Here is a 25,549-nt window from a genome sequence, read left to right as displayed (position 1 = left end):
TTTAAGAAATTTTTCAACTAAAACATCCCATGTATCAATCGCCCCTTCAGGTAACGATTCTAACCAATCTTTGGCTTCTCCCTTTAAAGTCCAGGGAAATAACATGAGATATATCTGTTCATCCTCTACTTCTCGGATTTTAAATAGAGTACAGATCCTATTAAAGGTACGAAGATGTTCATTTGGATCTTCCTTCGGCGCACCACTAAATTGGCATTGATTAGTTACCATGTGTAGGATTTGTCCTTTGATTTCATAATCTGGCGCATTAATGTCTGGTTGAGTAATTGCGTGACCTTGGCCAGTGCGTTTAGCTCTCATTCAGTCTTCCATACTTAGAGGTTCCAGATTTTCCATGATTGAATTTGTTGAATCTGAATCACTGGAGGATTCTGATTTAATGGTTTGTTCCTCGACAATCTCTGTTTGAATGATTGGTGGTTCCGGAGGAAAGATTAATGGTTCGGGATCTCTGAATTGTCCCTGAATATCCTCCGGATTCTCAATTGTGAGGTCGGGTTCAAAAAATGGATTATCGGAAATTTGAATTGGAGTACTTGGTCGACTGGATGACAATTCTAAAGAAAAATCAACGGAAACAATATTGGCTAGATGTCTTGATCGAGTTACAGGTGGTGAACGTATAAAAGGTGGTGAACGTTTTGCTCGGTGCATTCACTGAATATCCTATTAGTTATAAAAATAAAAATTATATAAGTTATCAAATTAATAGACTTTTCTGATTTTGTCCATGTTTCGAATAGCCAATAGATGCAGCAGGTAGCCAGGACCCTTTAAATCGGAAGCCCACAACTCGCCACTAACAAATCCAACTATTACTACGAACTAGAAAATTTTGGATGTCTATCAATTTAACCACTTAAAATAATTTTTCGTCGAAGTTTAAAGAAATTTTAGAGAAGAAATAGAAAATTCTATGTCCTAAAAACTAGAGCGGCGAGAAATAAGAAAGAAAAAGAGCGCGTCGGAAAACGTCGAAAAATAAAAGGTCGAAAAATAATAAAAAGAACGTAGCGCGTCGAAACTTAAAAGTCTAAAAACTAAGAATTAAAAGTTACGTCTAAAGGTATTAAAGCTTAAAGGAATTCTAAATCCAAAACGGCAATAACTTAAAAAGAAATACTAAAATTTATAAAATATTAAGGTGATAAGTGACGTCGTAAAATTCTAAGGCATCTAAATCTTAGTCTATAGAAAAAGTATTTAAGGGATTTTACGGCAAAGCCTAAGAGTCTAGAAATAAAAATAACTACGGCAAATACTAAATTAAAAACTAATTACGAGCGAAAAATATACAACTTATGATTAAATGACTAAAAAGATACGAAAATATAAAAATAAAACTTAAAGTTTATAAAAATACAATTTTTATAAAAATATTATTTTTATATTATTTATATAAAAGTATTAGTTTTATATATTTAATAAACTAAATTTAAAATTAAAAATACAAAATAAAACTAAATAATAAAATAACAATACCCTAATTAGGGTTAATTAATAATAATTAATAATAATATACCGTAATTATTGATGTACCAGGTCAGATGTGGCGTGTCAGTAACCCTCATGCGATCGCATGAGTTATAGCCTATGGATTCATGCGGTCGGATGAACTAGAAAACTGGGCCAGATATTGGGCTGCTACAGTGTAGTAGCCCGTATACTTTTATATTTTTTTTCTGTTTTTAATTTTCTGTTTTATAATTATATAAATTATTTATATAAGATAAATAAAAACTTAAATTTTAAAAACCTAAAATAGAAATAAAAATACTTTATAATTTATATATTTTAAACAACTCTTAAAAATATATATTTTATTTTTCTTTTTATATTTTTGTATTTTTAATAATTAAAACGTATTTTTACAAAAGCGTATTTTTACAAAAGTAAATTAAATTTTTTTTTTTATATAGCGTTTCACTTCTGGCGTTTAAGCAGCCCCCGGCAGCGGCGCCAAAAATACTTGATGTTAAAGCGAAGGGGTATAAAATACTATTAATTTTTAATAGGAAATACTATTAAATACGATACAATTTTACACAAGTTATTTATTTATGTATAGAGTGGAAATACCTAAACCTTGCTACAACACTTATAGGCAGTGTACCTAATCGTACAATAGTGTAGTTTTTAGTAAGTCCGGTTCATCCACAGGGAACTAGCCAAGTTTAACGCTATATTTTTAAAACTATATTTGTAAAAATATAAATATAAATATATATATATATATATATATATATATATATATATAAGTAGTATTATTATTATTATAAAAGGGGGTCTTTACCGTTTAATGACCGGTTTGTCGATTTTAAAACTTAATTCGCAGTTAAAACCTAATGTAAAATATTAAATATATAAAAGACTTAATTTAAAGCGTAAAGTAAATAACAATAATTAAAGTGCGATAAATTAAAGTGCGATAAAATAAAATTGCGATAATTAAAAAGTACGATAACTAAAAGTGCAATTAAATAAAATGACAGTAAATAAAAGTGTGATAATTAAAAGTGCAATTAAATATGAAATAAAGGAATTATGCTTATTTAAACTTCCGTAATCATGATGTTTGACGTGTTGATTTTAGTTTATTACCATGGGTTAATTGTCCTTTGTCCTGGATTATTCAATATGTCCATCTGGTTTTGTCCATAACAGTCCATCAGTCATAAATATAAAGTGCGACTGTCCTCGTCAAATTATCCTTATATTCGAGGTCAAATATTCCAACTAATTGGAGACTTCAACTATAATTACACCAATTTTCCTTGTATATAATTCACCCCTGTTTTAATAAGTCCATTGACTATTAATCCATTCCCGTGTCCGGTTAAATGAACGATTATTAGTACTTATAAATATCCCGCCCATCGTGTCCGATCGAGTGTATGTGATTATTTATAGGTACGTCCAATTGTAAATCTTTATATTAAATTAATGAACTATCATTCAATTAAACAAATATAAAGCCCATTCATAGCCCATAGTCTAATTTCCACAAGTGTCGTTCTTTTGTCCAAACCCCAATTATGGTACAAAGCCCAATTACCCCGTCTTTAATATTTTAGCCCAACATCACGATTACTTCGGCTTAAATAAGCATAATAATAACTTAGCTACGAGACATTAATTTAAAAAGGTTGAACATAACTTACAATGATTAATAATAGCGTAGCGTTACACGGACAGAATTTCGACTTACACCCTTACAACATTCGCTAACATACCCTTATTATTATTAAAATTAAAATTAAAATTAAAATTATAATTATATTATATATATATATATATATATATATATATATATATATATATATATATATATATATATATATATATATATATATATATATATATATAATACATTGAGAGAAGAGAAGAGAAAAAGATGTGTTTTGTTCGACCAAAACTGCGAAATTTATAGGACCTGACCCAAAATTTAGGGCCATGCGATCGCATGGATTTTGCACCTCCAGGCCATGCGATCGCATGGAGCAGGAATCCAGCTCACATACTTTTGTTTGCTTTCTTGCCGACAGTTTTATTAAATAATATAATATATAAATAATTTTAAGAATTAATTATATATATTATATTCATGTGCATAGTTGACTTGTAATTTTTAGTCCGTTGCGTCAAGCGTTGAGAGTTGACTCTGGTCCCGGTTCCGAATTTTCGAACGTCCTTGCGTACAATTTAATATCTTGTACTTTGCGTTTTGCGTCTTGTACTCTTGTAATTTCGAGACGTTTCTCATCAATAATTTGAACCACTTTGATTGTACTTTGAACTTTTTAGCTTTTTGGTCGTTTGCATCTTCAAATCGTCTAATCTGTCTTTTGTCTTCACCTTTTTTTATTTAAACGAATATCACTTGTAAATAGAACAATTGCAACTAAAAGCTTGTCTTTCTTAAGGGATAATGCTATGAAATATATGTTCGTTTTTAGCATTATCAGAATGATAACCTACTATAAATAATAGAGGTTTCTTGATCTTAGATGATTACTTGGAATGGATTAGAAAGCTTTGAAATAAGCGTTTATGAAGTGTTCTTGAGTAGTTATTTTGTATGTTGATCTAGGTTAACTAGATTGAGCTAAATTATGAAGACAATGATGAAGAACACTTAGAACAATAAGAGAGGAATTGAGAGAGAGTAATTTGATGCATAAAAATTGGAATAAAAATGTGTTTATGGTTGGTGAAGAAAAACGTGAATGAGCACTTGTGATATAGGCTCCATTAGTTTGTATTTTTGTTAGATATTTCATGTTAGATGTTAAATGATAGTTCCCACATGTTTAGCTGACTCACCAAGGCTGCTAAGAGCTGATCATTGGAGTGTATATACCAATAGTATATACGTCTAGAGGTTGGGTATTGTACGAGTACGAATACGGATTGAATACGAGTAAATTGTGTTTACTGTAGCAAATAGTATTTTACTGTAGCAAATAGTATTTTACTCTACATCTTTGATTTAATTGTATTTCTTATATATATATATATATATATATATATATATATATATATATATATATATATATATATATATATATATATATATATATATATATATATATATATATATATATATATATATATATATATATAAACTTACATCATAAAAAAATAAAACGATTATATAATTATCACAAGTTATGACGTTCGTAAATCATCAGGCAAACTGAGTGGTCAATTATCTACATGAAACTCATTTCAAATAATCAAGTCTTAACAAGTTTGATTGCTTAACATGTTGGAAACATTTAATCATGTAAATATAGTTTTCATTTAATATATAAATATGGAAAAGTTCGGGTCACTACACATTAAGCCATAAACACTACCATTAACCTTAAGCTTATGATGACTAGTACCATTAACACCTTAATCACCTTTGCATGGGATTAACGCCTAATTACCTTTCACTTAATTGCATGCAAGACCAATCCCATCAACCATTAATATATGCGTGAGAAAAAGATTTTTGTCTCCCCCCTTGTTACTCCCTTGGTCGTCCCATTTATACACACACACACACATTCACCAAATTTTATTTTTACGATATTTTCTTTCTAATTCTTAAGAATACTCTCATACATCTTCATCCAATCTTCATCTTCTTCATCAAGAACACCATCAAAAATTGTAAGAACTATCTCAAATACATGTGATTTTCTTTATGATTTCTAGTCCTTTTTATGTTAGCAAAGATGTAAGTGCCAAGAACATAGTGTGTGTAATACCCCGTCAGAATCTACTAACAGAATATTAACTCCTGGTCCCACAGTTAGCGGTCACGCCCTCTATATGAGACGTTTTCGAAAAGTATTCGCATTAATTATCAAATCAAAGCCATTTATTAAAAACAATGTAACTGGAAAACGTTTGACATAAATAACTAAGTTCTATGAACCAAAAACATCTTGAAATAAAGTAGTTTAAATGCGAATGTATGTTCTTGAATTGAAAACGATAAATATGCTGGACGCCGTCTAGTTCTAGCAGCAAACAGCATAATAACTTCAGATAAGCGGAAGCACTACCTCTAAGTACCTGAGATGAAACATACAAAACGTCAACGAAAAACGTTGAGTGAAACTACAGGTTTAGGAAATCATTTCGTAAGTTAGGCCACAAGATTTTCTTAGAAAACATTATAGGAAAAGCTTTAACCTTTGCGTAGGCCGAGCCCACGTCTTCAGTTTACATGTAACATCCCACCTTACCACGACCACAATATTGTCCGCTTTGCCCGCAGACGCACGGCTTTTTCTTGGTGACAACACGAGGTCTTCCCAGGAGGTCACCCATCCTAGTACTACTCCCGCTCGAGCACGCTTAACTGCAGAGTTCTGATGAGATCTGCTGTGCTTGTAGCCCCAAAACGCGTTGTGTGTGGTAAAGACAAGAGTTACCTTATAAGGGACTCAAACTTACTTATGCAAATCAATGTGGGATGGGGTGTTACAAGCTCCCCCACTTAGAATTCTGACGTCCTCGTCAGGCCGAAACAAATTTATAGCCAGGATCTATACCTCAGGAGATGCATGAGCCGAGTGCCCGTCACACCTCGAGAGGCTAGTGCTCTGATACCATCTGTAACATCCCGCCTTACCACGACCACAATATTGTCCGCTTTGCCCGCAGACGCACGGCTTTTTCTTGGGGACCACACGAGGTCTTCCCAGGAGGTCACCCATCCTAGTACTACTCCTACTCGAGCACGCTTAACTGCAGAGTTCTGACGAGATCTGCTGTGCTTGTAGCCTCAAAACGCGTTGTGTGTGGTTATGACAAGAGTTACCTTATAAGGGACTCAAACTTACTTATGCAAATCAATGTGGGATGGGGTATTACATTACCTTATCTTGGCGATACACCAATCAAGTGTATGAGTTACAACAAAATAAGCATCAGTTATGTTGCGGTGAGGTTTGTCAAACCTAACGGTACCGTCCCTATAAGTCGAGCTTGCAAAGTAACTAATATAATCAAGCTAAGGAATTTTTGATCTGAACTCATATGTATAGTCATTTAAGTACTTGTGCCTAATATGTAAAACATTTGTAAAAAGCATGCATCTCATCCCTGTAAAAACGTATTAGGGACTGTAGACTCACCTTAACAAAAGCACTTGTAATTTCTTAGCAAAACGTACGGTTGTCAAAAAATCTCGACTGAACAACGTAACCTAAATAAGTAAATCATCTTAAGTATACACTTATAGGTCAATACATGTCAACCCATAGTGTACGCAAAGTCCTAGTGCTCAGACTGACTCAACGAACAAGAAAAAGTCAACTAATCCAAGCAAGTCAACAAAAGTCAACCATAGTCAACCCTAAAGTCAACTCGGTCAAAGTGGACAACTAAAGTCAAACATCTCAGTGGGTCATACAAACATGATCAATAAGTCAAAACTAGGTCAAGTATCACTTTACAAGTCATTAAGCATATTGCACTTTTGCACCTTAAAGCATGCCTTAGAAATTCGTACGTCGTAGAAAGATCCAACTATAGATCATAGCACATAAATCATTAAATCATGAACAACTCCAGATCATAACTAAACTTAAAATAAATTTCAAAAAGTCTAGCCAAAGTCTCATACGATAAATAAAAGTCCAATATCAGATAGGGTCTATTCATAGTTCATTACAGAAATTTCTGCCCGCGCGTCAGTTTTTAAAAAAATTTCATAAAATATAGAAAAATAGATTTTCACGAACGACCAATTGGAGTCATCTCAAAACATCTCAAAATTTTAGTGATAAAATAATCAGAAACATTGATTTAGCCAATTTGTACAGTTACGCAAATATTTACAGACTCATCAGTTTTTGATCATCAACCGGACACATCACAAAGACGAGCATATATCTCATGGAAAATCATGTTATCGCAAGTTTGTATACAAATGAAACATGTCAAGGAACACTTAAAATAATATATTCCAGAATATCAAAGTCTCAAACAATTCCTAGTTCACTCTAGCAATTTTTACGTAACTTTGAAAAACGATTCAGCTCACTTTAAAAACCAAACCATCGTTTTGACATAACGGGAGCATTACATAATCTTTTGACGTAAATTTTTAGTCTAAATTGCATAAATTTTCACAAGGAATACAGTAGTACACTTTATATAAGCTAAAACATAAAGCATGTAACTCAGAAAATTCGTATTTCATGCAAACCCTCACAAAAACTTCGATTAAGCACATCTTAAGCATACGATAACGAAATCACGCAAAATAGGAGTCTAAAATTAATAAATTTTCGATATCTTTCCATTTAAACATATTAAAAGGTAAGATCTCATATCAATTAAATCATATCAACAAGAAACAAATTCGTTTTTCGTACATACTGTAGTGACCCGAACTTTTCCATGTTTATATATATTAATTGAGATTGATATTTACATGATTAAATGTTTCCAACATGTTAAGCAATCAAACTTGTTAAGACTTGATTAATTGAAATAGGTTTCATATAGACAATTGACCACCCAAGTTGACCGGTGATTCACGAACGTTAAAACTTGTAAAAAAAAACTATATGATGACATATATATGGTTATATATATAGTTAACATGATATTATGATAAGTAAACATATCATTAATTATATTAACAATGAACTACATATGTAAAAACAAGACTACTAACTTAATGATTTTGAAACGAGACATATATGTAACGTTTATCGTTGTAACGACATTTAATGTATATATATCATATTAAGAGATATTCGTACATCATAATATCATGATAATATAATAATTTAAAATCTCTTTTGATATTATAAACATTGGGTTAACAACATTTAACAAGATCGTTAACCTAAAGGTTTCAAAACAACACTTACATGTAACGACTAACGATGACTTAACGACTCAGTTAAAATGTATATACATGTAGTGTTTTAATATGTATTTATACACTTTTGAAAGACTTCAATACACTTATCAAAATACTTCTACTTAACAAAAATGCTTACAATTACATTCTCGTTCAGTTTCATCAACAATTCTACTCGTATGCACCCGTATTCGTACTCGTACAATACACAGCTTTTAGATGTATGTACTATTGGTATATACACTCCAATGATCAGCTCTTAGCAGCCCATGTGAGTCACCTAACACATGTGGGAACCATCATTTGGCAACTAGCATGAAATATCTCATAAGATTACAAAAATATGAGTAATCATTCATGACTTATTTACATGAAAACAAAATTACATATCCTTTATATCTAATCCATACACCAACGACCAAAAACACCTACAAACACTTTCATTCATCAATTTTCTTCATCTAATTGAACTCTCTCAAGTTCTATCTTCAAGTTCTAAGTGTTCTTCATAAATTCCAAAAGTTCTAGTTTCATAAAATCAAGAATACTTTCAAGTTTGCTAGCTCACTTCCAATCTTGTAAGGTGATCATCCAACCTCAAGAAATCTTTGTTTCTTACAGTAGGTTATCATTCTAATACAAGGTAATAATTATATTCAAACTTTGGTTCAATTTCTATAACTATAACAATCTTATTTCAAGTGATGATCTTACTTGAACTTGTTTTCGTGTCATGATTTTGCTTCAAGAACTTTGAGCCATCCAAGGATCCATTGAAGCTAGATCCATTTTTCTCTTTTCCAGTAGGTTCATCCAAGGAACTTAAGGTAGTAATGATGTTCATAACATCATTCGATTCATACATATAAAGCTATCTTATTCGAAGGTTTAAACTTGTAATCACTAGAACATAGTTTAGTTAATTCTAAACTTGTTCGCAAACAAAAGTTAATCCTTCTAACTTGACTTTTAAAATCAACTAAACACATGTTCTATATCTATATGATATGCTAACTTAATGATTTAAAACCTGGAAACACGAAAAACACCGTAAAACCGGATTTACGCCGTCGTAGTAACACCGCGGGCTGTTTTGGGTTAGTTAATTAAAAACTATGATAAACTTTGATTTAAAAGTTGTTATTCTGAGAAAATGATTTTTATTATGAACATGAAACTATATCCAAAAATTATGGTTAAACTCAAAGTGGAAGTATGTTTTCTAAAATGGTCATCTAGACGTCGTTCTTTCGACTGAAATGACTACCTTTACAAAAACGACTTGTAACTTATTTTTCCGACTAGAAACCTATATTTTTTTTGTTTAGATTCATAAAATATAGTTCAATATGAAACCATAGCAATTTGATTCACTCAAAACGGATTTAAAATGAAGAAGTTATGGGTAAAACAAGATTGGATAATTTTTCTCATTTTAGCTACGTGAAAATTGGTAACAAATCTATTCCAACCATAACTTAATCAACTTGTATTATATATTATGTAATCTTGAGATACCATAGACACGTATACAATGTTTCGACCTATCATGTCGACACATCTATATATATTTCGGAACAACCATAGACACTCTATATGTGAATGTTGGAGTTAGCTATACAGGGTTGAGGTTGATTCCAAAATATATATAGTTTGAGTTGTGATCAATACTGAGATACGTATACACTGGGTCGTGGATTGATTCAAGATAATATTTATCGATTTATTTCTGTACATCTAACTGTGGACAACTAGTTGTAGGTTACTAACGAGGACAGCTGACTTAATAAACTTAAAACATCAAAATATATTAAAAGTGTTGTAAATATATTTTGAACATACTTTGATATATATGTATATATTGTTATAGGTTCGTGAATCAACCAGTGGCCAAGTCTTACTTCCCGACGAAGTAAAAATCTGTGAAAGTGAGTTATAGTCCCACTTTTAAAATCTAATATTTTTGGGATGAGAATACATGCAGGTTTTATAAATGATTTACAAAATAGACACAAGTACGTGAAACTACATTCTATGGTTGAATTATCGAAATCGAATATGCCCCTTTTTATTAAGTCTGGTAATCTAAGAATTAGGGAACAGACACCCTAATTGACGCGAATCCTAAAGATAGATCTATTGGGCCTAACAAACCCCATCCAAAGTACCGGATGCTTTAGTACTTCGAAATTTATATCATATCCGAAGGGTGTCCCGGAATGATGGGGATATTCTTATATATGCATCTTGTTATTGTCGGTTACCAGGTGTTCACCATATGAATGATTTTTATCTCTATGTATGGGATGTGTATTGAAATATGAAATCTTGTGGTCTATTGTTACGATTTGATATATATAGGTTAAACCTATAACTCACCAACATTTTTGTTGACGTTTAAAGCATGTTTATTCTCAGGTGAATATTAAGAGCTTCCGCTGTTGCATACTAAAATAAGGACAAGATTTGGAGTCCATGTTTGTATGATATTGTGTAAAAACTGCATTCAAGAAACTGATTTCGATGTAACATATTTGTATTGTAAACCATTATGTAATGGTCGTGTGTAAACAGGATATTTTAGATTATCATTATTTGATAATCTACGTAAAGCTTTTTAAACCTTTATTGATGAAATAAAGGTTATGGTTTGTTTAAAAATGAATGCAGTCTTTGAAAAACGTCTCATATAGAGGTCAAAATCTCGCAACGAAATCAATTAATATGGAACGTTTTTAATCAATAAGAACGGGACATTTCAGTTGGTATCAGAGCGTTGGTCTTAGAGAACCAGAAAATTTGCATTAGTGTGTCTTATCGAGTTTGTTAGGATGCATTAGTGAGTCTGGACTTCGACCGTGTTTTCTTTAAAAATGATTGCTTAACATTTTTGTTGGAAACTATATATTTTTAACATATGAATATTATGTGATATATTAATCTCTTAACGTGTTTGATATTATGTGATAGATGTCTACCTCTAGAACAAGTCCCATTGACTCACCTAATAATAATGAAGAGTCAAATGTAAATTGGAATGATTTGTGGACTGATTCACAAGTTCCCGAAGAGGAACCGGAAGAAGAGTCGGAACCGGAAGAAGAATCGGAACCGGAAGAAGAATCGGAACCGGATGAAGAAATAGAACCGGTGGGGGAAATAATAAAACGGTTAAGTAAAAGAAAATCCTCAACCAACCGACCAAAGTTAATTATGGTCAATGGTGTTTCCGCCAAGGAAGCAAAATATTGGGAGGATTACCAATTCTCCGATGAATCGGATTCCGACGAGAATTCCGATGATGTTATAGAAATTACCCCAACTGAATTTAAAAAGGCAAAAGAAAATAATAAGGGAAAGGGCATAAAAATAGAGAAATCTAATTCCAACCCCGATGAACTTTATATGTATCGTCAACCCCCGAAGTCCTTAAGTTGTAACAATGACCCGGGAACCTCTAAACCACCAGGTTTTTCTAAACCAATGTGGACAACGACGGCTCGTATTAGGGGAACATCATATATCCCTAGAAACTTGGCAAAACGAACCAAAACCGAAGAAGAAGAAACGAGCGTGTCGGAATAAGATAGTTGTATTCGTGTGGTGTAATATATGTAATATAGTGTTCTTATGCTTTATGATATATGTAAAAATTGCTTGTATTAATAAGTATTTTTTTATGAAACTAACTCTTGTCTATTTTACAGTTTAAAAACACAAAATGGATAGACAACCCAATATTTTAAGAGACCTACCCGGAGACATGATTGATGAAATCTTGTCTAGAGTCGGCCAGAATTCTTCTGCACAACTATTTAAGGCGAGATCAGTTTGTAAGACATTCGAAGAACGTTCCAAGAATGTCTTGGTTTATAAGAGACTTTCGTTTGAAAGATGGGGGATATCACATTGGGAAACCCATAAGTTACGATGTGTTTACTTTGACGCATATATTGCGGGGAACCCAAATGCTATTTTACGCAACGGGTTAAGAAATTATTTTGACTCAATATATCCGAATATTGGACTTCGTGATTTAGAAAAAGCGGCTAACATGCAACATAAAGAAGCATGTTATGCTTACGGATTAGTAATGTTCGCTTCTCACCAAAGTGAGAACAAGAACATCGGGCTACAACTATTAAACAAAACGTTTCCACAAGTGACGGAGTCGGTAATTGGGGTAAGAAATGAGGTTTTTAGATTATTACGGGACTGTTGGACATTACGTAACCCTCGTCCCTTTGATGACGTTACAACACGCTGTCTTATCAACGGCCATAACGGTTATGTTGCACAAGACCAAGGATGGGAAGCAGTCCTAGTAAAACCAGAATGCATGACTTGTTTCTGGACGTATGAATTACGTGTCTTTATTGCCTTTGCCGAACGACTTGTGTACTAGCTAGAATTGTCTTCACAACTATCTTGTATCAAAGTTATTGTGTGCTATATTTCATGCTTTATGTAAAATAAGCGGTATTGTAAGTTTGTAAAATATTGTATAAAAGTTTGAACGCGAAATATTATTACAATCAGTTTTTCATATAGAATTGTAGTAGTTGAATTGTATATTAGCTACTAAGTATGAACTTAACGGGTAGGTACTACCCGAATTTAAACTTATAAAACGCTAATATGAAGAAAAAGCTTTTATAAATGAGTTCATATTATGCTACGAAATACTATTAACTACTCTTAATATTCTGTATGATTAACTTGTTCCATTTAACTATTTTGAAGGAAATGGCACCGACTACTCGACACACTGTGAATATGAATGAAGAGGAATTCCGTACTTTTCTAGCTTCAAACATAGCCGCAGTACAGGCTGCGCTACATACCAACAATAACCTTGGATCTAGCAGTACAGGAAATCGTGTAGGATGCACCTACAAAGAATTCACTGCCTGCAAACCTTTGGAATTTGATGGAACCGAAGGACCGATCGGATTGAAACGGTGGACCGAGAAGGTTGAATCGGTGTTTGCCATAAGTAAGTGTACTGAAGAGGACAAAGTGAAGTACGCTACGCATACCTTCACAGGTTCTGCGTTAACATGGTGGAATACCTATCTAGAGCAAGTGGGACAAGATGATGCGTACGCACTACCGTGGTCAGCATTCAAGCACTTGATGAACGAGAAGTACCGTCCCAGAACCGAGGTCAATAAGCTCAAGACAGAACTTAGAGGGTTACGAACCCAAGGATTTGATATTACCACGTACGAAAGATGATTCACAGAATTGTGCCTATTGTGTCCGGGAGCATTCGAAGATGAGGAAGAGAAGATCGACGCGTTTGTGAAAGGATTACCGGAAAGAATCCAAGAAGATATAAGTTCACACGAGCCCGCCTCCATACAACAGGCATGTAGAATGGCTCACAAACTAGTGAACCAGATTGAAGAAAGAATTAAAGAACAGACTGCTGAAGAGGCCAATGTGAAGCAAGTCAAAAGAAAGTGGGAGGAAAACGGTGATAAGAATCACCAATACAACAACAACAGCAATTACAACAATAATCGCAACAATTATCCCAACAATCGCAACATCAATCGCAACTACAACAAACGGCCCAACAACAACAACAACAACAACAACAACAGCAACTACAACAATCATCCCAACAACAATAATAACCGCAACAACAACAACAACAATCAGAAGCAGCTATGCCAAAGGTGTGAAAAGAATCACTCGGGGTTCTGCACCAAATTTTGCAACAAGTGTAAAAGAAATGGTCATAGCGCGGCGAAGTGTGAGGTCTACGGACCAGGGGTTAATAGAACGAAAGGAACAAATGGTGTCGGAACGAGTAATGGCGGAGCAAGTAGTGTCGGAGCAAGTTATGCCAATGTAGTTTGTTATAAATGTGGAAAACCAGGCCACATTATTAGAAATTGCCCGAACCAGGAGAACACGAATGGACAAGGTCGTGGAAGAGTTTTCAATATTAATGCGGTAGAGGCACAGGAAGACCCGGAGCTTGTTACGGGTACGTTTCTTATTGACAATAAATCTGCTTACGTTTTATTTGATTCGGGTGCGGATAGAAGCTATATGAGTAGAGATTTTTGTGCTAAATTAAGTTGTCCATTGACGCCTTTGGATAGTAAATTTTTACTCGAATTAGCAAATGGTAAATTAATTTCAGCAGATAATATATGTCGGAATCGAGAAATTAAACTGGTTAGCGAAACATTTAAGATTGATTTGATACCAGTAGAGTTAGGGAGTTTTGATGTGATAATCGGTATGGACTGGTTGAAAGAAGTGAAAGCGGAGATCGTTTGTTACAAAAATGCAATTCGCATTATACGAGAAAAAGGAAAACCCTTAATGGTGTACGGAGAAAAGGTCAACACGAAGCTACATCTTATTAGTAATTTGAAGGCACAAAAACTAATAAGAAAAGGTTGCTATGCTGTTCTAGCACACGTCGAGAAAGTACAAACTGAAGAAAAGAGCATCAATGATGTTCCCATTGCAAAAGAATTTCCCGATGTATTTCCGAAAGAATTACCGGGATTACCCCCACATCGATCCGTTGAATTTCAAATAGATCTTGTACCAGGAGCTGCACCAATAGCTCGTGCTCCTTACAGACTCGCACCCAGCGAGATGAAAGAACTGCAAAGCCAAATACAAGAACTTTTAGAGCGTGGTTTCATTCGACCAAGCACATCACCGTGGGGAGCTCCTGTTTTGTTTGTCAAGAAGAAAGATGGTACATTCAGGTTGTGTATCGACTACCGAGAGTTGAACAAACTTACCATCAAGAACCGCTACCCACTACCGAGAATTGACGACTTATTTGATCAACTACAAGGCTCATCTGTTTATTCAAAGATTGACTTACGTTCCGGGTATCATCAAATGCGGGTGAAAGAAGATGATATTCCAAAGACTGCTTTCAGAACACGTTACGGTCATTACGAGTTTATGGTCATGCCGTTTGGTTTAACTAATGCACCAGCTGTGTTCATGGACCTTATGAACCGAGTGTGTGGACCATACCTTGACAAGTTTGTCATTGTTTTCATTGATGACATACTTATTTACTCAAAGAATGACCAAGAACACGGTGAACATTTGAGAAAGGTGTTAGAAGTATTGAGGAAGGAAGAATTGTACGCTAAGTTTTCAAAGTGTGCATTTTGGTTGGAAGAAGTTCAATTCCTCGGTCACATAGTGAACAAAGAAGGTATTAAGGTGGATCCGGCAAAGATAGAAACTGTTGAAAAGTGGGAAACCCCGAAAACTCCGAAACACATACGCCAGTTTTTAGGACTAGCTGGTTACTACAGAAGGTTCATCCAAGACTTTTCCAGAATAGCAAAACCCTTGACTGCATTAACGCATAAAGGGAAGAAATTTGAATGGAATGATGAACAAGAGAAAGCGTTTCAGTTATTGAAGAAAAAGCTAACTACGGTACCTATATTGTCATTGCCTGAAGGGAATGATGATTTTGTGATTTATTGTGATGCATCAAAGCAAGGTCTCGGTTGTGTATTAATGCAACGAACGAAGGTGATTGCTTATGCGTCTAGACAATTGAAGATTCACGAACAAAATTATATGACGCATGATTTGGAATTAGGCGCGGTTGTTTTTGCATTAAAGACTTGGAGGCACTACTTATATGGGGTCAAAAGTATTATATATACCGACCACAAAAGTCTTCAACACATATTTAATCAGAAACAACTGAATATGAGGCAGCGTAGGTGGATTGAATTATTGAATGATTACGACTTTGAGATTCGTTACCACCCGGGGAAGGCAAATGTGGTAGCCGATGCCTTGAGCAGGAAGGACAGAGAACCCATTCGAGTAAAATCTATGAATATAATGATTCATAATAACATTACTACTCAAATAAAGGAGGCGCAACAAGGAGTTTTAAAAGAGGGAAATTTAAAGGATGAAATACCCAAAGGATCGGAGAAGCATCTTAATATTCGGGAAGACGGAACCCGGTATAGGGCTGAAAGGATATGGGTACCAAAATTTGGAGATATGAGAGAAATGGTACTTAGAGAAGCTCATAAAACCAGATACTCAATACATCCTGGAACGGGGAAGATGTACAAGGATCTCAAGAAACATTTTTGGTGGCCGGGTATGAAAGCCGATGTTGCTAAATACGTAGGAGAATGTTTGACGTGTTCTAAGGTTAAAGCTGAGCATCAGAAACCATCAGGTCTACTTCAACAACCCGAAATCCCGGAATGGAAATGGGAAAACATTACCATGGATTTCATCACTAAATTGCCAAGGACTGCAAGTGGTTTTGATACTATTTGGGTAATAGTTGATCGTCTCACCAAATCAGCACACTTCCTACCAATAAGAGAAGATGACAAGATGAAGAAGTTAGCACGACTGTATTTGAAGGAAGTCGTCTCCAGACATGGAATACCAATCTCTATTATCTCTGATAGGGATGGCAGATTTATTTCAAGATTCTGGCAGACATTACAGCAAGCATTAGGAACTCGTCTAGACATGAGTACTGCCTATCATCCACAAACTGATGGGCAGAGCGAAAGGACGATACAAACGCTTGAAGACATGCTACGAGCATGTGTTATTGATTTCGGAAACAGTTGGGATCGACATCTACCGTTAGCAGAATTTTCCTACAACAACAGCTACCATTCAAGCATTGAGATGGCGCCGTTTGAAGCACTTTATGGTAGAAAGTGCAGGTCTCCGATTTGTTGGAGTGAGGTGGGGGATAGACAGATTACGGGTCCGGAGATTATACAAGAAACTACCGAGAAGATCATCCAAATTCAACAACGGTTGAAAACCGCCCAAAGTCGACAAAAGAGCTACGCTGACATTAAAAGAAAAGATATAGAATTTGAAATTGGAGAGATGGTCATGCTTAAAGTTTCACCTTGGAAAGGCGTTGTTCGATTTGGTAAACGAGGGAAATTAAATCCAAGGTATATTGGACCATTCAAGATTATTGATCGTGTCGGACCAGTAGCTTACCGACTTGAGTTACCTCAACAACTCGCGGCTGTACATAACACTTTCCACGTCTCGAATTTGAAGAAATGTTTTGCTAAAGAAGATCTCACTATTCCGTTAGATGAAATCCAAATCAACGAAAAACTCCAATTCATCGAAGAACCCGTCGAAATAATGGATCGTGAGGTTAAAAGACTTAAGCAAAACAAGATACCAATTGTTAAGGTTCGATGGAATGCTCGTAGAGGACCCGAGTTCACCTGGGAGCGTGAAGATCAGATGAAGAAGAAATACCCGCATCTATTTCCAGAAGATTCGTCAACACCTTCAACAGCTTAAAATTTCGGGACGAAATTTATTTAACGGGTAGGTACTGTAGTGACCCGAACTTTTCCATGTTTATATATATTAATTGAGATTGATATTTACATGATTAAATGTTTCCAACATGTTAAGCAATCAAACTTGTTAAGACTTGATTAATTGAAATAGGTTTCATATAGACAATTGACCACCCAAGTTGACCGGTGATTCACGAACGTTAAAACTTGTAAAAAAAAACTATATGATGACATATATATGGTTATATATATAGTTAACATGATATTATGATAAGTAAACATATCATTAATTATATTAACAATGAACTACATATGTAAAAACAAGACTACTAACTTAATGATTTTGAAACGAGACATATATGTAACGTTTATCGTTGTAACGACATTTAATGTATATATATCATATTAAGAGATATTCGTACATCATAATATCATGATAATATAATAATTTAAAATCTCTTTTGATATTATAAACATTGGGTTAACAACATTTAACAAGATCGTTAACCTAAAGGTTTCAAAACAACACTTACATGTAACGACTAACGATGACTTAACGACTCAGTTAAAATGTATATACATGTAGTGTTTTAATATGTATTTATACACTTTTGAAAGACTTCAATACACTTATCAAAATACTTCTACTTAACAAAAATGCTTACAATTACATTCTCGTTCAGTTTCATCAACAATTCTACTCGTATGCACCCGTATTCGTACTCGTACAATACACAGCTTTTAGATGTATGTACTATTGGTATATACACTCCAATGATCAGCTCTTAGCAGCCCATGTGAGTCACCTAACACATGTGGGAACCATCATTTGGCAACTAGCATGAAATATCTCATAAGATTACAAAAATATGAGTAATCATTCATGACTTATTTACATGAAAACAAAATTACATATCCTTTATATCTAATCCATACACCAACGACCAAAAACACCTACAAACACTTTCATTCATCAATTTTCTTCATCTAATTGAACTCTCTCAAGTTCTATCTTCAAGTTCTAAGTGTTCTTCATAAATTCCAAAAGTTCTAGTTTCATAAAATCAAGAATACTTTCAAGTTTGCTAGCTCACTTCCAATCTTGTAAGGTGATCATCCAACCTCAAGAAATCTTTGTTTCTTACAGTAGGTTATCATTCTAATACAAGGTAATAATCATATTCAAACTTTGGTTCAATTTCTATAACTATAACAATCTTATTTCAAGTGATGATCTTACTTGAACTTGTTTTCGTGTCATGATTTTGCTTCAAGAACTTTGAGCCATCCAAGGATCCATTGAAGCTAGATCCATTTTTCTCTTTTCCAGTAGGTTCATCCAAGGAACTTAAGGTAGTAATGATGTTCATAACATCATTCAATTCATACATATAAAGCTATCTTATTCGAAGGTTTAAACTTGTAATCACTAGAACATAGTTTAGTTAATTCTAAACTTGTTCGCAAACAAAAGTTAATCCTTCTAACTTGACTTTTAAAATCAACTAAACACATGTTCTATATCTATATGATATGCTAACTTAATGATTTAAAACCTGGAAACACGAAAAACACCGTAAAACCGGATTTACGCCGTCGTAGTAACACCGCGGGCTGTTTTGGGTTAGTTAATTAAAAACTATGATAAACTTTGATTTAAAAGTTGTTATTCTGAGAAAATGATTTTTATTATGAACATGAAACTATATCCAAAAATTATGGTTAAACTCAAAGTGGAAGTATGTTTTCTAAAATGGTCATCTAGACGTCGTTCTTTCGACTGAAATGACTACCTTTACAAAAACGACTTGTAACTTATTTTTCCGACTAGAAACCTATATTTTTTTTGTTTAGATTCATAAAATATAGTTCAATATGAAACCATAGCAATTTGATTCACTCAAAACGGATTTAAAATGAAGAAGTTATGGGTAAAACAAGATTGGATAATTTTTCTCATTTTAGCTACGTGAAAATTGGTAACAAATCTATTCCAACCATAACTTAATCAACTTGTATTATATATTATGTAATCTTGAGATACCATAGACACGTATACAATGTTTCGACCTATCATGTCGACACATCTATATATATTTCGGAACAACCATAGACACTCTATATGTGAATGTTGGAGTTAGCTATACAGGGTTGAGGTTGATTCCAAAATATATATAGTTTGAGTTGTGATCAATACTGAGATACGTATACACTGGGTCGTGGATTGATTCAAGATAATATTTATCGATTTATTTCTGTACATCTAACTGTGGACAACTAGTTGTAGGTTACTAACGAGGACAGCTGACTTAATAAACTTAAAACATCAAAATATATTAAAAGTGTTGTAAATATATTTTGAACATACTTTGATATATATGTATATATTGTTATAGGTTCGTGAATCAACCAGTGGCCAAGTCTTACTTCCCGACGAAGTAAAAATCTGTGAAAGTGAGTTATAGTCCCACTTTTAAAATCTAATATTTTTGGGATGAGAATACATGCAGGTTTTATAAATGATTTACAAAATAGACACAAGTACGTGAAACTACATTCTATGGTTGAATTATCGAAATCGAATATGCCCCTTTTTATTAAGTCTGGTAATCTAAGAATTAGGGAACAGACACCCTAATTGACGCGAATCCTAAAGATAGATCTATTGGGCCTAACAAACCCCATCCAAAGTACCGGATGCTTTAGTACTTCGAAATTTATATCATATCCGAAGGGTGTCCCGGAATGATGGGGATATTCTTATATATGCATCTTGTTATTGTCGGTTACCAGGTGTTCACCATATGAATGATTTTTATCTCTATGTATGGGATGTGTATTGAAATATGAAATCTTGTGGTCTATTGTTACGATTTGATATATATAGGTTAAACCTATAACTCACCAACATTTTTGTTGACGTTTAAAGCATGTTTATTCTCAGGTGAATATTAAGAGCTTCCGCTGTTGCATACTAAAATAAGGACAAGATTTGGAGTCCATGTTTGTATGATATTGTGTAAAAACTGCATTCAAGAAACTGATTTCGATGTAACATATTTGTATTGTAAACCATTATGTAATGGTCGTGTGTAAACAGGATATTTTAGATTATCATTATTTGATAATCTACGTAAAGCTTTTTAAACCTTTATTGATGAAATAAAGGTTATGGTTTGTTTAAAAATGAATGCAGTCTTTGAAAAACGTCTCATATAGAGGTCAAAACCTCGCAACGAAATCAATTAATATGGAACGTTTTTAATCAATAAGAACGGGACATTTCACATACAACGTTAATTACGCAATCAAACGATAAATAACAACACTAGACACCATTAATTGAGCACTAGACTTGATTACACTATGTAATTGAACAAAATTCAGATTTAATAAAATTAGGGTTACTAGTTATACCTTAAAAAAATAAAATTGATTGATGCTAAGGTTCGTAGAACGATCTAGGGAACAACTTTGATCTTCAAAACTTGATCTAATTTTGAGTGGTGATGGTGTTTGTGGGGTGATGGTGGCCGACGGCTTCCAAGGGGGGAGGGAGAGAGCAAAATCGACTAGCTCAAGAAAATAATGAGGGTTTGTGATCTAATTTTCTATTTATAGTCTAGATTAGGGCCTCAAATTAATTAACTAATGACCCACTAACCAAAATAAGTCCACTAAGGGGGGTTTGGGTGAGGGTTCGGCCGAATGGACCTATAGGGGTGTTCCTGGGCTCGTTTTGCTTATTTACTTGTACGCGTGTGGTCCGTTTCGAATGCCGTTAACCGTACCGGGTCTCCAGAACGTTAACTAGTCGTTGAAACAAAATCACCGGATTTAATTCATTAAATAAATAATAAATTAAATTAGTTTTTCTTAAAGTTAATAATTATTGAAAATAATTATTTCGTCGTTGTTCTGAGTTCCGTAAACTAAAAAGCATTCTAGGCGATTAACTTAATCGTAACATTTTCTAGTTATTCCACTTTCTGAAATAAATTCATAAATTAATATAACCTATTAATTCAAGAATCTCTCTATAAGCATGTATTTAATTCTATTAAACACACGAGTCAAAGTAACCATCGTTAAATACTTAATGGACAATTAACGATAGCAAACGAAAAAAAGTCGGGTTGTTACAGTGTGTTATCAACACACAAGGATTTTTTTAAGAGCTTTTCCACTATCTTAACATTACAAGGGCTGAGATCATTCATTTACAAATTTTATTTTGATTATTACATAGTGTTTCAAACACCATGATTGTTCATAAGGCCTATTATTGATCTAGCATGATGAGACTTCAAAACATAAAGTTTAATATGTGATAAGACTCATAACTAACTTAACTTATAGATCTATACACTTAAAATCAATAGAAAATAGTTAAAACTCAAGAACACACATTTTCTTAAAACAATCCAAAATTTCTACTTGAAGTTCATGACTTAAAAACCAAGTTATACTTGGTCTCAGAAACTCATATTTTGATATGTTGTTCATATATATGTTCATGACTTCCAATAAAATTTTCATGAATTTTCTCATATAAAAAGTCATTTTTCATTTTTATTTTGTGACTAAAGGTCCAGATTTGAGCTAATCTGACCAAGGTCCAAAAGAACATGTATAAACCAAATATAAGATAGATCTGGAAATATAGGCTTGCGATTTGAAATTTATACATAATAAGGAAAATATGGCAAGTTGAATCACCAAAATCTATTAAGTAATCATTGAGAAATAGTCCCAACAACTTAATACAAGATTTTATTGTAATCAGATTTGAGTTAGAAAGAACATCATCAAAACGTATGTTAAAAGCAACCTGGGAATAATTTATTTTTCACGTGTGTTTATTGGTATCATAAGAGTCCTCCCTAAATATATCAAAGGAAACAAATGAGTTTTGCTATTTTTAAGCTTGTGTAGAAGCTTATAGTGTAAAACATGACTGTTTGTAAAACATGACTGTTTTGCACACTCATGAAAAATGGTCATTTTAACTAACTTTTATTTAGAATTAAGATACCACACTTACATGGTTATTTAGAAAACTCATAAATTTAACTTTGAGAAGTGAAATCAACTGATTTAAATAAAAATTCAATGATTTATGCTTGTGTGAAGTTGGTGTTTCAAATCAGAATACTTAAGAATGAAGACTGTAAGGCTAAAGTAAGATAAGAAATCGAGAACCCGAAACGAATATGTAAAACTCATAAACTCATATTATAAACTTAATAAAATACTATATATTTATATAGTATGGCCTCTGACCATGACTTGTTATCTAGGTCCCGAGCCCGGATCACCGCAAACTGCTTAAACTGCACATTCCGAGCTTACATCGTATTTCATCACTAGTGAGTTTATAGTCCCATTTTAATCATTCTATGGGATGAGAAATTACTTGTTTACTATTTTACATATCGGACTCAAGTACATTAACCATATTCTATGTTAGAGTAACAAAGGTCAATTTTAGAAAGCCCGATTTTGATATCGTTAATTACCGATTTGGTGAACACGAATAATATGAATATATCTATTTGAGGGTGACTCCTCACATCAGGATAGGCCTTCTAGGCTATCAGATGCATAACCTTCGACTATTGCACTTAGACCTTAAGTGACGCTTGTTTTCGGGTACTTGTTTCGTTAAACGCTATCGAAAGCTCATAAACTAGAATATATTTTAACTATTTTGTACTAAAATCTTGAGGTCCATTAACATTATTGTTGTAATTAAACCTATAAACTCACCAATATTTATATTGAGGTTTTTAAGTATATTTCTCAGGTACTTAAGCATTCAAGAGCATATCAGGTCGGACATCGCGGGGTCCAGAAGTCTTTTGTTTTTAACTAGTGTTGTTGGGCTAGTTAATGTTGTTTCAATGTATTTGTACTGTACTTGTGTTGCATTTACGTATCTAAAATGTACCAAAAACTAAAACAGAGACCGTGATGTAAAAATAAATAAGTATTTTCCGCTGGCATCGTTAACTATAATCTGGGACACTAAGTTCACGCCACGTCTCGGGAAATCAAGGCGGCGGTCGTGACAGACTTGTATCAGAGCCCAGGTTATAGGGAACCAGGATTGCATTAGTGTGTCTAACCCGATTAATCGGATGCATTAGTGAGTTCGGCCTATAACCGAGTAACTTTTCCAGTCTCTGTTTTTTTAGCCATGCTTATTATTTTTACTTGTCGGAAATTCTAAGTAATAACTTGTGTCTTGTGTGTGTGTCTTAAAGATGGCATCATCCGATTCAGTAGGATCGAACTTCGAACCCGCACCAATTATAATTATTGATGACAGTTCTGATACTGACCCTAGCACGGACGAGTTCGAGGCATAACAGCCTTTTTGGCGACGTTGGATGTGGGTCCGCGAACTTTTGGACCGATAGAACCACCAGGAGGGAACCCCATATCATGAGTTCAATGCACCACCGACCATCAACGGCATGGGTGGATTGATAGGTCAAACTCAGCAGGAAACGATCTTTACTTTATTAGCTAGAATTGTTAGGCACGAGTGTCACAAAATAATTTAACCATTAAACGAAGATGTCACTTGACGTGTAAGTATTAGTGGGGATATATTAACCCCAAAAATATTCTCAATGTTCCTAAATAAAGTGTTACATAAAAAACAAGTATCAAAATGGTATTTAAATATGCATAAGGATTTAAATGAAAGGTAATAATTATCGTAAAATCTGAAAGTTCAAAATTCACCTTTGAAAATAGCAAAACGACTTTTTTGGCGTCAAAACTATTTTGAATGGAAGTAAGCCTTCAGGAAGTTTTGCTAATAGCATCGTTATCTATTCATCGTGCGAAAGTGGGTCCAATTTTCAACCGAATTTTTTTTAGCACGCTTGCTACATAATCGGGACATTTATTCATTAAGGAAAAAGATATCCATAGCCCTAAGGGCGCCGGTTAAACATTACTTGTAAAGTTAATATTTCCATTAATAAATTGACCATGAATTTAAGTATGGAAATTACGTTATAATATGGAAAATTAACACTTTGAATCAAATGCTTAAAAGCATTCTTTATTTATTAATTATTTAGAAGTATTTATTAACTATTATTGTTATTAATATTATTATAATTAGTATCATCATCATTAATCATTATATTATTACTAATAATATTTAATAAACATAATTACGCCATTGGTCATTAATGTTTGCTTAAAACTAATGGAAGGACATAAACTATTTTTTCAAAGTGGATAACCCCCAATGTTTGCAATTGTTGTGCGGTTAGTACCTAACTCTAACAGACTTTAATAAAATTCCGTTAAGTCACTTCATGTGCCAAGCACATGAGTGTATTTTCGTCATCCTACGATCCTTCATCACCTTCATCTTCATCTTGATTATCTCCATCTTCTATCCATATGAAAAATCATAAACCCTAAATCTTAATCTTCAATGACAACTACAATTTACAAACACTAAAAGAAATCATATTTATGAATCTGAAACCAAATTAATAAATCCTAAATTAACAAATTAATGATTTCTAAATTTACAGAATCCTTCATCACTTCCATCTTCTTCTCTATTTAACAGTCTAGCTGATTAACAGGTTTCTCGAACAAAATCCTGTTTGAGAACCTATTCCTCTAATGAAGCACGAGAACTTCAAGAAAAGTAAGAAATGTTTTGATATCGGCCAAAAAGTCGCGTTTTTATCCCCGATATTAAGTTCTAAAATCATCAAAGTAATTAACTTTATCAAAGATTTGAGCGTTTATTTGCTTTATTTGATATATCAAGTGATTATGAAGA

At 33.5% G+C, this 25,549-nt stretch overlaps 1 pseudogene; it reads right to left on the bottom strand.

Annotated features, from left to right (window-relative positions):
* Nucleotides 1–5,814: 5,814 nt before the first annotated feature.
* On the bottom strand, nucleotides 5,815–5,929 carry LOC139886730 (5S ribosomal RNA; annotated as a pseudogene).
* Between the last annotated feature and the right edge of the window lie 19,620 nt (nucleotides 5,930–25,549).

The sequence above is a fragment of the Rutidosis leptorrhynchoides genome, chromosome 1 (assembly GCF_046630445.1).
Source record: "Rutidosis leptorrhynchoides isolate AG116_Rl617_1_P2 chromosome 1, CSIRO_AGI_Rlap_v1, whole genome shotgun sequence".
NCBI lineage: Eukaryota > Viridiplantae > Streptophyta > Magnoliopsida > Asterales > Asteraceae > Rutidosis > Rutidosis leptorrhynchoides.
This window is presented reverse-complemented; position numbering and strand designations above follow the sequence as displayed.